Source organism: Lipotes vexillifer, unplaced genomic scaffold, assembly GCF_000442215.2.
Source record: "Lipotes vexillifer unplaced genomic scaffold, Lipotes_vexillifer_v1.1 scaffold1544, whole genome shotgun sequence".
Lineage (NCBI taxonomy): Eukaryota > Metazoa > Chordata > Mammalia > Artiodactyla > Lipotidae > Lipotes > Lipotes vexillifer.
Window position 1 is genome coordinate 931,488 of NW_006791108.1, and position 14,348 is coordinate 945,835.

General features: G+C 37.6%; 1 protein-coding gene across 2 annotated transcripts in view; it reads right to left on the reverse strand.

Moving 5' to 3' along the window:
- The window catches only part of RFX3 (regulatory factor X3), a 291,441-nt gene that overhangs the window by 246,943 nt on the left and 30,150 nt on the right, over positions 1 to 14,348 (reverse strand). The window contains exon 2 of one of the 2 annotated variants that reach the window (XM_007464196.1): positions 2,271 to 2,338. The exons of the other annotated variant lie outside the window; for it this stretch is intronic. The gene's annotated coding sequence lies outside the window, so the exon portion shown is untranslated. The remainder of the gene's footprint in view (positions 1 to 2,270; positions 2,339 to 14,348) is intronic. 2 annotated transcript variants of the gene reach the window in all.

Here is a 14,348-nt window from a genome sequence, read left to right on the forward strand (position 1 = left end):
AGGAAAATGTGGGAAGGGCAGCACATATAAACTTGTTTTCTATGGCTTTTCGGGATAATTCAAGTTAAGTTCATCTCCTACAACTTACCCAAAAGAAGGACTCCACCAAAATATCCACTGGTTTTTTATTTTAAATTTCCACTAACCTATTTTTTTTTTTTTTTTTTTTTTGCGGTACGCAGGCCTCTTACCGTTGTGGCCTCTCGCGTTGCAGAGCACAGGCTCCGGACGCGCAGGCTCAGCGGCCATGGCTCACGGTCCCAGCTGCTCCGCGGCACGTGGGATCTTCCCGGACCGGGGCATGAACCCGTGTCCCCTGCATCGGCAGGCAGACTCTCAACCACTATGCTACCAGGGAAGCCCCACTAACCTATTTTTAGTAAACATTATTTGCAAGCATTTTTAATCGAAGTACACTATGGACACTCTTTTCTCTAGGCCCACATGAGCTATCACAATTATTAGGTATGCTATCGATGCCCATACCAGATGCCCTCAATCATGAAAAATGAATGATAAGGAAAAAGAATATCATTCATTTGTTAGATACAGACAACTCAAATGATTTAATAAATATGATAAAGCTGCAAAACTTCTTAGGAAAACTATTTGAAAAAGTTGGCACTGAGTCTCTTTAAATATACTATCAGGGCTTCCCTGGTGGCGCAGTGGTTGAGAGTCCGCTTGCCGATGCAGGGGACACGGGTTCGTGCCCCGGTCTGGGAAGATCCCACATGCCACGGAGCGGCTGGGCCCGTGAGTCTTGGCCGCTGAGCCTGCGTGCCTGGAGCCTGTGCTCCGCAACGGGAGAGGCCACAACAGTGAGAGGCCCGCGTACCGCAAATAAATAAATAAATAAATAAATAAATAAATAAATAAATAAATATACTATCAGTGATAAAGATTATAGCTCTTTAATTATAACGCCTATACATAAATGCATAGTTTTTGTTATAAATCATGTTACAAAGGTCTTACACATAAAACTATTTATGTTTCCTGCAACCTTATATCCATAAAAAATTTTGAAAAGTGGTTAGGGGAATTTTTGGTGCACCCTTTGGTGGACTTTTATAAAACCACAGGTTTGAAATGGAGGAAATAGCTCCAGCTTATTTCTGTTGAGTCTTGGTTAAGTCTCTTAACCAGCAAATTGTATGGTTATCGTCCCACAGAAGCTGAAGACTGAAGAAATGTTAAAAGAGCAATGTTTTACCACCTTGAATGGGCTGCATTTCAGTTGCATTCCAACTGTGTGGGAAGGTAAGAAAGTAATTCAATTCGGGTACAAGCATAATCTCAAAGACCAATGATGATGAACAGCTTACACGTACTCAGACTCTATGCCTATCCCTCTGATGCCCCTCCCACTACCACCTCTGCACTTTTCACGTTTCTGAATGCCAACGGAAAGCCTCTTTAAAGTACTGCTGTAGTGGAAGCAGAAGTTCACACACCAAACTGCTGCACCTTCTTACATAACCAACCCATTACTGAGTAGGGGAATTATGACATCAGCAGTATGTTAGCCAATTATACTCTACTCAATAGTTAGTACCCGCCGATTCTCACACTCCTGTGTCATGGGCTGAATTTCATAAGGATAGCTGCTATATTTTACTATCTTTAATTTGAACTAATTCTGATATAGGATTGATGCTTGGTGATCTATGAAACAACTATGGATATGAATGTGGCATATGCACTTAGCTGAGTGCCATTTTAGAATGCCAAAGTCAGGCATCATGCAGGGTGACACAAGAGTACCAAAGGGACAGCAAAAGACTAACATATGAGGCTCATATTTGTTTTCATTAGACCACACTGAGAAGTGCCTAGAAATTTCACATTATAGGACCCTCAATGCCCTTTCACACTATTTCCTGCACTAGCTGCTAGTACTTTTCAATGCAGCATGCCTTTAATCCTACTTCGGGCGGGCTGGGGAGGTGGATAGGAAGGAGGCGTTCTCTTGAGGTTTTTTTAGCCCCACAGAGAGCTAATAAGCTATCTGAAGCATTTAAAAATATTAACTGTAACCGTATAATGTGAGGAACAGCTCCAATACTTTGTCTTAAACATATACAAGTAGTAAAAGAAAAGTTCCTTACCATATTAGCTATTGTCAACCATCAAGAAAGGAAAAACCTACCTCAAAATCTCACACTTTAAAAAGTTATTGAAAAAATTCAGAGACCCCATATTTGACATATTAAAATACTCTATGTTTTGTGTACATTCATAATTTATATAGAACATGGATCAATTACCTCATATTCTTTCCATGAGCCAAACTCAATGTATTCTCTACCATAAAATGCCAGAATGACCAAGTGGCCTAAAATGTTAAAAGCAAGAAGAATTAGGTTAACATTAAAAATGAATTCTTTGATATCTAGAAGATATATGATTATTTTAAATTATTGAATTTGTGGATAAATACTAATTACCATACAAATGAATTATTTTTAAAGTATTTCTTTGCATAACTATATTTTTTAAAGTTTCCTATTTAGCCAAAAAAAAATGTTATATTGATTTTACAGAAAAGGAGAGAGAACTTTTACTTTTCAAAGAATTAGAAGTCAAGTAAACATATTAACCTAATAATCAGGAAAAATTTAAGTGAGGGAAAATAATGAAGAGAAGAATTCTTTGAAAAAACCTATGCTTTTAAATTGTGAAGATGAGAGACCAGCCAGTTCTGAGAACAGCCTGATATAGAGAAGCAAAAGTGAGAATGGATTAGCAGCTGACATACCTTTGCTCATTCCTTAAAAATAAATAAGATTTATTTCTTAAAAATAAACAAGCAGAAACAACATACAAACAGGTCACAAACCGGAGAAATTAATAAGATATACATGATTATTCAGTTTTATGGAAATTTTAAAAAGAAATCTTTGGTTCAGAGACGAATGGGCAACGTTATTTTAAAACTAATGATTTTTCCTGGCTAATAAATTAAATTTAGGGTAACACTTATATATAAAAATGTAATTAAGTATATTGTTTATATATGTTCATACCGTTTTTGCCCTAAATTTGGCCCATGATGTCAGAGATAAATTTAGTACAAAGTATTCTGATAATTTAGTCAACTGTAAACAGCATCATAGCTGCCTGGCGTGATTTAGTTTTGTTTGTTTTCTTTTTTTCTTTAAAGGTAAAGGTGACATTAAGTGACAGTTGCCATAAATTTTTATGTCGGTCCATTAAACTCAGAAAAATAACAAAGCAAACAGGCACAGCTGAGTATATATGAACAGGGAACAGTCTAAATACACATTTTCGGGGTGACTTGAACATGACAAGACAAGGATCACTAAAGTAATCACAGGTGTTTGCTGTGTATTTAGGAGATTACAAGTCAGATACAGCAAAAATGCAATCATCTACACTAATTAACACACCAGAGTTCTCAGAAAGAACTCGACAATTTTAACCCTATTATCAGATTTTCCTGTTACCTTATTATCATTATGACATATATTTTCTGACATGATATTATTGTACATATTTATTATAAATTAAGTGACTAAATACTTCATAACAACTTTGAGCAAAATGACTATGAGTTATACATACCCATAATCAGATGTTTCTAAGATAATTCTACCAAGTCCTTTAGCTTGGATTCTTTTCTCCAACCACCCTCACCTGTACTTAATTTGAGTGAATATCAAGTAAGAAAATTCAAGCTAATCTACAGTTATCTGTGTACTCTACTCCTCTCCAGACAGGTTACAAGTAAAATCTCCTCTTTGAAGACATTTTTCGCCACCTCATTCTGAAACTAACACAATTGCTTGGGATCTCTTCATGTCTTGAATTATTACAAGTTTCTCAGACTCCATATCAGATCACTAATAATACAAATTGTCTTTGCCATTAATCATTTTAACTTTAAGATCCAATTCATTTCTTAAAGCCTGTTCTCATATAATATTATTCAATTACTTATTTAAAAAAGAATTGCAACTATGTTAGGCGCCACACATACAAATATTAAATATACATGGTCCACACACACAAGTAGCTCACTCACTCACTACCATGCCAATCACAGCAAGATGCACCCTCCCTCAAAACTCTACACTGGCCCCACAAGAACTTATTTTCTTGTTTCTTTCTATATTCTACAATGACTTTCTTCTCATCTGTGGCACAAATAATCCAAGTATCTTCATCTTGCCCTTCAACATTTGACTCACTACTATGTGCTTGGCAATATGCTAGAAGTTGATTAGGTATTCAATGCCAAGCAAAACACAGTTTTTTGTATTCAGGTCCCACCTCATCTGCTCCCACATACTATGCTAACTCTCTCAGTGGCTTTATAATTCTCCTGGTATTCATTTTTTTCACGCTCATTTTCTCATACTCCACAACTAATAGTAAACAAATCCTGCTGATTTGTCACCCATGTCAGATGATCCCTTCCAGCACCATCCTGAGACCCAGGCACAAAGAGTCACTGCCCTGGGCCTTACACTTTAGAGAACCCACTTTGGCCCCCACTTTGGCCCCCTGGCCAGGTACTTCTTCTTGAAGTGAGAAGTCTGCAGAGTTCAGGGCATGCTCTCTGACTCCTCAGCACTCTACCACAGCAGATTCCCAGGATCCCAAATTTACATACAGAGCCCTGAAGTATCGTCCCCAGGGCAGACAGGGACGCAGGCAAACCCACCTCTAGGCCCAAGGGGCAGTCAAAAGATAGCTTGCAAGGGGTGAGGCAAGGTTGCCTGGGAAATAGGCATGTGGACACGCTATGGCAAAGAACCTAGGATATGGGCAAAAGGAGGTAGACTACAGGAGAAGAACAAGGTGACAGGCCAATTCTCCTTTGGCCACTATATTCTAGAACAGAACTCCTAAAAGAACCTGTAAATTCTAAATGATCATCCACCTCATTACAAAGCTGTATCAGTCAAATTAGGAGGTAGAGCACATTTTATTTAACAGTTAACTGATTTGTAGCATTTAAATATTCAGAAATATAATGAGTGAACTTTCATGTGTACTCTTGCACCCATTAGTGTTAAGGATGGGCCTGGTTTCTACATCCTATTTCTACTTATGGTTCACCAGTTTCAGTCTTCATTATAGCGCATCAAATATTATTATAAAAGTAGTGGCAGTAGAAGTAGTAGTAGCAAAAGGAGCATTGATAATACCTCTCACTGAAGGTCCCAGCATAGTACCAGGCACCTAACCTTTACTAAACTCTTTCATGCCTTTGTGTTACTTGCAACCCAACTAGCTAGTTATCTCCATCTTATCCATGAGCTGAAAATAACAGAGGGGCAGAAGAAGGATCTTAAGCAAAGTCTTTCTGAATTAGTAGCCCAGGTTCTTCACCCTATCGTTCCTTTCTGATGATTAAAACAGGTTTACCTGGCTTCAGACCACTCCCTGCTAATCTACACAGATCTGCCAGATTAATCTCTGAAAAGACCTCTTTCACCTTAACATTTGATCCAGTTTTTAAAAAATACACTACTGGTTATGCTCTATCCAGTTAAGTTCCTAATTCTTAGCCTGATTTTTCTTTCAACCCCCATCTGCTTCATTATTTCCTAAAACAACTCTTCAAATTCTTCACAGCAAAATCATACCTTGCCTCTACCTCCCACATGCTTAACCCCTTTTCCACATCCCTCAGCCAATACACCTCCCTAAAAACTTTTAAGATCCATCTCATGCTTTACCTCCTCCCTAAAGACTTCTCTAACTACTCAAGCCCAGAATCTTTTCTCATCCCCAATTTTCTATATTCGCATAATACTGAGAGTCTCTGATCTCTCAAAAAGTAAGTAAGCTATGAACTTAGGGTGTCAACCACAAAGCATATGACATACCTTATGACTTCACGTCACTTTATGGAGTTCCTCTTGTTGGAAGACACCACAGGAGAAACTGGTGAAGTGGCTCTAAAGACAAAGCACCTGGCTGATAATCCGCCTTCATCATATATTAGCACAGACTTTGCTGTTGAACTTGTACAGTAAAGTAACTACCAGCAGTTCATTTATGATTAGCAGACTTTTTGGTCCCTGAGCCCATTTCGATCTTAAATTTTTTGAGAACACCAAAGAACTTTTGTTTATGTGTATTATATCTAGTTGTGCAATGGCATATATTCAACAGCCAGCTTTCCCTCCTTTACCCTCAAAAATGCCAAATTTGTAGTTTCAACTCATTTCCATGATGTAAATACTCCCAATGTGGCTAGTTTCAAGCTAGCAATGTGACACCTGAATAAAGATTTAAGAAGAGATTAACAACACTGGCTCTCTCGAGCTGGTAAGAACGGGCTTCAGTAGGTCACTACTTATATCTATCCATTTACCATATTAGAAAACAAAATGGAAGGAGAAAGTCCAAGATGGTGGCATAGAAAGATCCTAAACTCACCTCCTCCCATGGATAAACCAATACTACAGCTACATATGGAACAATTCCCTATGAAAAAGACCTAAAAATGAGCCAAACAACTTCTGCACAGCAAACAGTAACAGGGCAAACAGTAAAAAGGCCACATCAAGATAGATAGCAGAGGCAGTCTCACCAAAAACCTCATCACAGTGTGGCAACCCGCAACTGGGAGGGATCTCACAAATTCAGAGCTTCTCCCTGAAGAGCAAGGGGTTCATGCCCTGTATCAGGCACCCCAACCCTTAGGACCTGCAACAAAGAGACAAGCCTCCAAAACATCTGGCTTTGAAAACAGTGAGGCTCACATCCAGGAGACCCATAGGGCTGCAGGGAGCTGAGATTCTTCTCTTAAAGGGCTTGAGTGCAGATTCACTCACCCTGGACACTGGCACAAAAGCAGCAGTATGAAAATGCCTAGACTACATGTGAAGAAGATTCATTTGCTAGTCTTAAAGCAACCACCAGAGGGACAGAGGCCTGTTGGAACTCTCTAGGGGGGTGGAGGAGCTGGTTAGTTTTCTGCTCTCCCTCTACCGTGATAATGCTAGCACGTATGCCCTGACCCTGTGCTCTCCTGCGGTCCTGCAAAAGCTGGTGGGCACACCCCAGCCTTGAGCTCTCCTGCTGCCTCATTAAAGCTGGCAGGCATGGGCAGTATACACAGGGGACACTCCTTGATCATCTATCTGGCTCTGGTGGCCAAGGGGCTTGCATTCTTGGGTCACAGGACTGTAGCAATAGGAAAGACAGTTGTGGCAGGCTACCATCCCCAAGGCACCAACAGACAGCAGACTGAAACATACCCCAGATCTTTCTGTGAAAAAGGACAATTTACTTGTCCTATAATTTTATCTTGAGGGGCAGAACTGAGGCTTGCTACACAGAGCTAGAGACTACAAAACTGCTCTCAGGGAACATAGGCTGGGATACACCATGTTTGTACTGTCCCTTGGCCGTGCTACAGCTCTCTACTACCTCGCAGAAAACAGCTTATACACATGACTGAAGCCCCAATTTTTGCAACTTTTGCCCAAAAGACAACTCCAGGTCTCCAGCAGGGTTTATGATTGCAGTCCCACAGGACTGTATCTATTTGCATCCTTTAAAAGCTGTCTGAGGGTCTGGCTTCCCATCAGCCTGAAGCAAGGTACTGACTTAGATACTTCCCTTTGGAACACTGATAGATAATGGGTACACCGTCAACAAATGGGAACTATCAGGAATAAATCAGGCTGCTTGGACAATCACAAAGGTTCAACAGACAACCAAGACCTAGGGTGAGGTTGAAAGACATGGTTCCTCTCCTAACACAACGCCACTCCTTCAAGACTGGGAAGGTAGCTGTTTCACCTAATATACAGAAACAAACACAGAGTCGAGCATAATGAGGACACAGAGGAACATGTTCGAAAGGAAAGAACAACATAAAACCTCAAAAAAAAAAAAACCTTAATGAAATGGAGAAAAGTAATTTGCTTGATAAAGAGTAAAAGATAATGGTCATAAAGATGTCCACTGAACTTGGGAGAAGAATGGATCAACACATTGAGAACTTCAACAAAGAAATGGAAAATATAAGAAAATACCTAACAATAGTCAAAGAGCTGAAGAATAGGATAACTGAACTGAAAAATATACTAGAGGGGTTCAAACAGACTAGGTGAAGCAAAGAAAGAATGAGTGATCTGGAAGAAAGGGCAGTGGAACTCACACAGAAGAACAAAAAGGAAAAAGAATTTCAAAAAGTGAAAATAGCCTACGGGACCAATGGGACAACATCAAACAGACTACCATTTGCATTATAGGGATCTGAGAAGGAGAAGAGAGAAAGAGGCAGAAAATTTATATCAAAAAAAAAAAAAAAAAAAAAAAAAGGTTGAAAACTTCCTTAACCTGGGGAAGGAATCAGAAATCCAGGTCCAAGAAGCCTAGAGTTCCAAAAAAGTTGAATCCAAAAAGATCCACACCAAGACACATTACAATTAAAATGTCAAAAGTTAAAGAGGAAATCTTAAAAGCAGCAAGAGAAAAACAACTTGTTATGTAGAAGGGAACCCGCATAAGACTATCGGCACATTTTCAGCAGAAACTCTGCAGACCAGGAGTAGCACAATATATTTAAAGTGCTGAAAGAAAAAAAACTTCCAACCAAGAATACTCTGTGTGGCAAGATTACCATTCAGAATTGAAGAAGAAATGTTTTCCAGACAAGTGAAAGCTAAAGGAGTTTATCACCACTAAACCAGCCTTCCAAGGAATGTTAAACAGACTGAAAAAAAGGGCATTAATTAGTAACAACAACTACAACAAAAACATATGAAAGTATAAATCTCACTGGTAAAGGTAAATCTATTATAAAGATAGTGGATTAATCACTTATAAAGCTAATATGAAGATTAAAAGACAAACAAAAGTAAAAATAAATATTACTATACTAATCTGGTAAGAGGAAGACAAAATAAAAAGATGTAAAATGTGCCATCAAAAACACAAAATGTGGGGGAGAGGGTAAAAAATGTAATTTTAAAATGCATTCAAACTTAAAGTTGTTATGAACTTAAAATAGAATGTTATTTACATAGGCTGTTATTTGTGAGCCTCATACTAGTCACAAAGCAAAAGCCTATGGTAGATACCAAAAAATAATGAGAAAGGAATCTAAACAAAACATTAAAGAAAGTCATCAGACCTCAAGACAGAAGAAAGCAAGAGAAAAAGAAAGGAACAGAGAAGAACCACAAAACAGCTATAAAATAATTAACAGGAAGGCAGTAAGTACAGACCTATTTATAACTACTTAAAATGTAAATAAACTAAAGCTCCAGTCAAAAGACGTAGAGTGGCTGAATGGATACATAAACAAGACCTATCTATCTGCTGCCTACAAGAGACTCACTTCAGATATAAGGACACGCACACAAAGAAAGTGAAGGGATGGAAAAAGATATTCCATGCAAATGGAAACCAAAAGAAAGCTGGGACAGCTATACTTACACCAGAAAAAAATAGACTTTAAAACAGCTACTACAATAAAAGAAGGGCATTGGATAATGATAAAGGGGTCAATCCAAAGAGAAGACAATATCTGTAAATATATATGCGCCCAACATAAGAGCACCAAAATACAACATGAATATTAACAGACCTAAAGGGTGAAAGTGATGGAAATACAATAATAGTGCAGAACCCTCATAACCCACTTACATAAATGAATACTTCATCCACACAGAAAATCAATAAACATTACAGGAAGAAAACTGAAAAAATCATAAATATGTGAAGATTAAACACCATGATACTAAACAACCAATGGGTCAATGAAGAAATCAAAAGAGAAATCAAAATATACCTTGAGACATTTGTATATTTTGGAGATTAATCCTTTGTTGTTTCTTTCGCAAATATTTTCTCCCACTCTCAAGGTTGTCTTTTTGTTTTGTTCATGGTTTCCTTTGTTGTGCAAAAGCTTTTAACTTTAATTAAGTCCCATTTGTTTATTTTTAAAACAATCCAATTAAAAAATGGGCAGAAGACCTAAACAGACATTTCGCCAAGGAAGACATACAGATGGCCAAGAGGCACATGAAAAGATGCTCAACATCACCAATAATTAGAGAAATGCAAATCAAAAGTACAATGAGGTATCACCTCGCACCAGTCAGAATGGCCATTATCAAAAAATCTAGAAACAATAAACACTGGAAAGGGTGTGGGGGAAAGGGAACCCTCCTGCACTGTTGGTAGGAATGTAAATTGATACAGACACTATGGAAAACAGTATGGAGGTTCCTTAAAAAAGTAAAAATAGAACTACCATATGACCCAGCAATCCCACTACTGGGCATATACCCTGAGAAAACCATAATTCAAAGAGACATGTATCACAATGTTCACTGAAGCACTATTTACAATAGCCTCATGGAACCAACCTAAATGTCCAACAACAGATGAATGGATAAAGAAGATGTGGCACATATGTACAATGGAATATTACTCAGCCATAAAAAGAAACGAAATTGAGTTATTTGTAGTGAGGTGGATGGACCTAGAGTCTGTCATACAGAGTGAAGTATGTCAGAAAGAGAAAAACAAATACCATATGCTAATGCATATATATGGAATCTGAAAAAAAAAATGGTACTGATGAACCTAGTTGCAGGGCAGGAATAAAGATGTAGACATAGAGAATGGACTTGAGGACACAGGGTGGGAGGGGGAAGCTGGGGCGAAGTGAGAGTAGCATCGACATATATACACTACCAAATGTAAAATAGTTAGCTAGTGAGAAGCAGCAACATAGCACAGGGAGATCAGCTTGGTGCTTTACAATGCTTTACAATGACCTAGAGGGGTGGGATAGGGAGGGTGGAAGGGACGCTCAAGAGGGAGGGGATATGGGGACATATGTATGCTTATGGCTGATTCACTTTGGTGTACAACAGAAACTAACACAGTATTGTGAAGCAATTATACTCCAGTAAAGATCTAAAAAAAAAAAATCTAAAAAAAAAAATACCTTGAGACAAAAAGAATTGAAACACAGCTTACCAAAATATATGGGATGTAGCAAAAGCAGTTCTAAGAGGGATGTATGGTGAAACAAGTCTAGCTCAAGAAAAAAGAAAAATTTCAAACAAGCTAACTTTACACCTAAAAGAACTAGAAAAAGAAGAACACACAAAGTCCAGAGTGAGTTGAAAGAAGGAAATAACAATGATCAGAGCAGAAATAAACAAAATAGAAGCTAAAAAAGCCAGTAAAAGAGATTGATGAAACTAAAAACTGGTTCTTTGAAAAAATAACCAAAATTGACAAACCATTAGCTGAATTCTCTTTACCAAGAAAGATAAAGAGGGCTCACAACTGAGGAGCCCGCCTGCCGCAACTAAGACCCAACGCAACCAAATAAATAAATAAATATTTTTTTAAAAAGAGACAGCTTAAATAAATAGAATCAGAAATAAAAGAGGAAATGATACAACTGATAAACAGAAATACAAAGAATCATAGAGACTACTAAGAACAATTATACGTCAATAAACTGGACAACCTATAAGAAATGGATAAATTCCTTGAAACATAGAATCTTCCAAGACTGAATCAGGAAGAAATAAAAAATCTGAATAGACCAATTTCTAGTAAGAAGATTGAATCAGTAATAAAAAATCCCCCAACAAACAAAAGTCCAGGACTAGATGGCTTCTGTGCTGAATTCTATCAATCATTTAAAGAAGAGTCAATAACTATCTTTCTCAAACTCTTTAAAAAAACTTAAGAAAAACCCTTCCTTGTGGCTGCCTGGAGGGGTGGGATAGGGAGGGTGGGAGGGAGGGAGACAAAGAGGGAGGAGATATGGGAACATATGTATATGTATAACTGATTCACTCTGTTATAAAGCAGAAACTAACACACCATTGTAAAGCAATTATACCCCAATAAAGATGTTAAAAAAAAAAAAGAAAAAAAAAGAAAAACCCTTCCAAACTCAGTTCACGAGGCCAACGTTACTGTGATACCAAAACCAAACAAGGACACAACAAAAAAAGAAAATTATAAGCCAATATTCCTGATGAATATAGATGCAAAAATCCTCAACAAAATTTACCAAAATGAATTCAACAATGCATTAAAAAGATCATACACCACTATCAAGTGGGATTCCAGGGATGCAAGGATGGTTCAACTTCTGAAAATCAACCAATGTGATACACCACATTAACAAAATGAAGGATAAAAATCATATGAACATCCCCTAGACACAGAAGAAAGCTTCTGAAAATATTTAACATCCATTTATGATAAAAAAAACTCTCCACAAGGTTGTACAGAAGAAGTGTATCTCAACATAATAAAAGCCATATATAACAAGCCTACAGCTAAAATCACACTCAGGGGGGAAAAGCTGAAAGCTTTTCCTCTAATGAACAAAAAAAGGATGCCCACTCTCACCACTTTTATTCAACATATTATTAGAAGTCCTAGCCAGAGCAATTAAGGCAAGAAAAAAATAAATAAAAGTCATCCAAGTTGAAAAGGAAGAAGTAAAACTGTCATTATTTGAGGACAGCATGATATATATATATATGGTCTAAAGACTCCACCAAAACATTGTTATAATTTTTTAAAGAATTCAGTAAAGTGGCAGAGTACAAAATCAACATACAAAAATGTACTGCATTTCCATACATTAACAATGAGCTATCTGAAAGAGAATTAAGAAAACAAAAACTTTACAATTGCATTAAGAAGAATAAAATACCTAGGAATAAATTCAAGAAAGGAACTGAAAGGCCTGTACACTGATAACTATCAATATAAGATATTGATGAAAGAAGTTGAATGAAGTACAAATAAATGGAAGGATATTTCACGCTAACAGATTAGAAGAAATAATATTGTTAAAAAGTCCATATTACCTAAAGCAATGTACAGATTCAATGCAATCCCTATCAAAATACCAAAGGCATTTCGAGCAGAAATAGAACAAACAATCTGAAAATTTGTATGAAACCACAAAAGACCCTGAATAGCCAAAGCAATCTACAGAAAGAAGACCAAAGCTGGAGGCATCATGCTCCCTGATTTCAAATGATATTATAAAGCCACAGTAATCCAAACAGTATGGTATTGGCATAAAAACAAACATATCGTTTAATGGAACAGAATAGAGAGCCCAGAAACAAACCCACCCATGTATAATTAATTTACAATAAAGGATGCAAGAATATACAGTGGGAAAAGGACAGTCTCTTTAATAAACTGTTGGGAAATCTGGACAGCCACATGCAAAAGAACAAAAACTAGACTACTATCTTACACCATACATAAATATTAACTCAAAATGGATTAAAAACTTAAATGTAGACCTGAAACCATAAAACTTTTAGAAGAAAACATGGACAATACGTTCCTTGACATCAGTCTTGGTGATGATTTTTTGGATCTGACTCCAAAAGCAAAGGCAACAAAAGCACAAATAAGCAAGAGGGACTACATAAACAAGAAGGATTCTGCACAGCAAAGGAAACCATCAACAAAATGAAAAGGCGGGCTTCCCTGGTGGCGCAGTGGTTGGGAGTCCGCCTGCCGATGCAGGGGGCGCGGGTTCGTGCCCCGGTCTGGGAGGATCCCACGTGCCGCGGAGCAGCTGGGCCCGTGAGCCATGGCCGCTGGGCCTGCGCGTCCGGAGCCTGTGCTCCGCAACGGGAGAGGCCACAACAGTGAGAGGCCCGCATACCGCAAAAAAAAAAAAAAAATGAAAAGGCAACCTACAGAATGGGAGAAAATATTTGTAAATCATATATCCAATAAGAGGTTAATGTCCAAAATATATAAACCACTCATACAACTCAACAGCTTAAAAAACATAAAACAATCAATCCAATGTTAAAATGGGCAGAGGTTGAATATATGTTTTTCCAAAGAAAACATACAGATGGCCAACAGGCACATGAAAAGACGCTCAACATTGCTAATCATCAGGGAAATGCAAATCAAACCCACAGTGAGATATCACCTCACACCTTTCAGAATGGCTATTACCAAAAAGACAAGAAATAACAACTGTTGGCAAGGATGTGGAGGAAAGTGGACTCTTATGTACTCTTAGTGGGAATGTAAATGGGTGCAGCCACTATAAAAAAGTATGGAGGTTCCTCAAAAAATTAAAAATAGAACTACCATATGATGCAACAATTCTACTTCTAGTATTTAATCTGAGAAAAACAAACACCAATTTGAAAAGATATACGTACCCTATTTTTATTGCAGCGTTATTTACAATAGCCAAGATTCAGAAACAACCTAAGTGTCCATCAGTGGATGAATGGATAAATGTTGTATGTATAAACAGTGGAATACTACTTGCCCATAAAAAAAGAATGAAATCTTGCCATTTGCAAGAACATAGA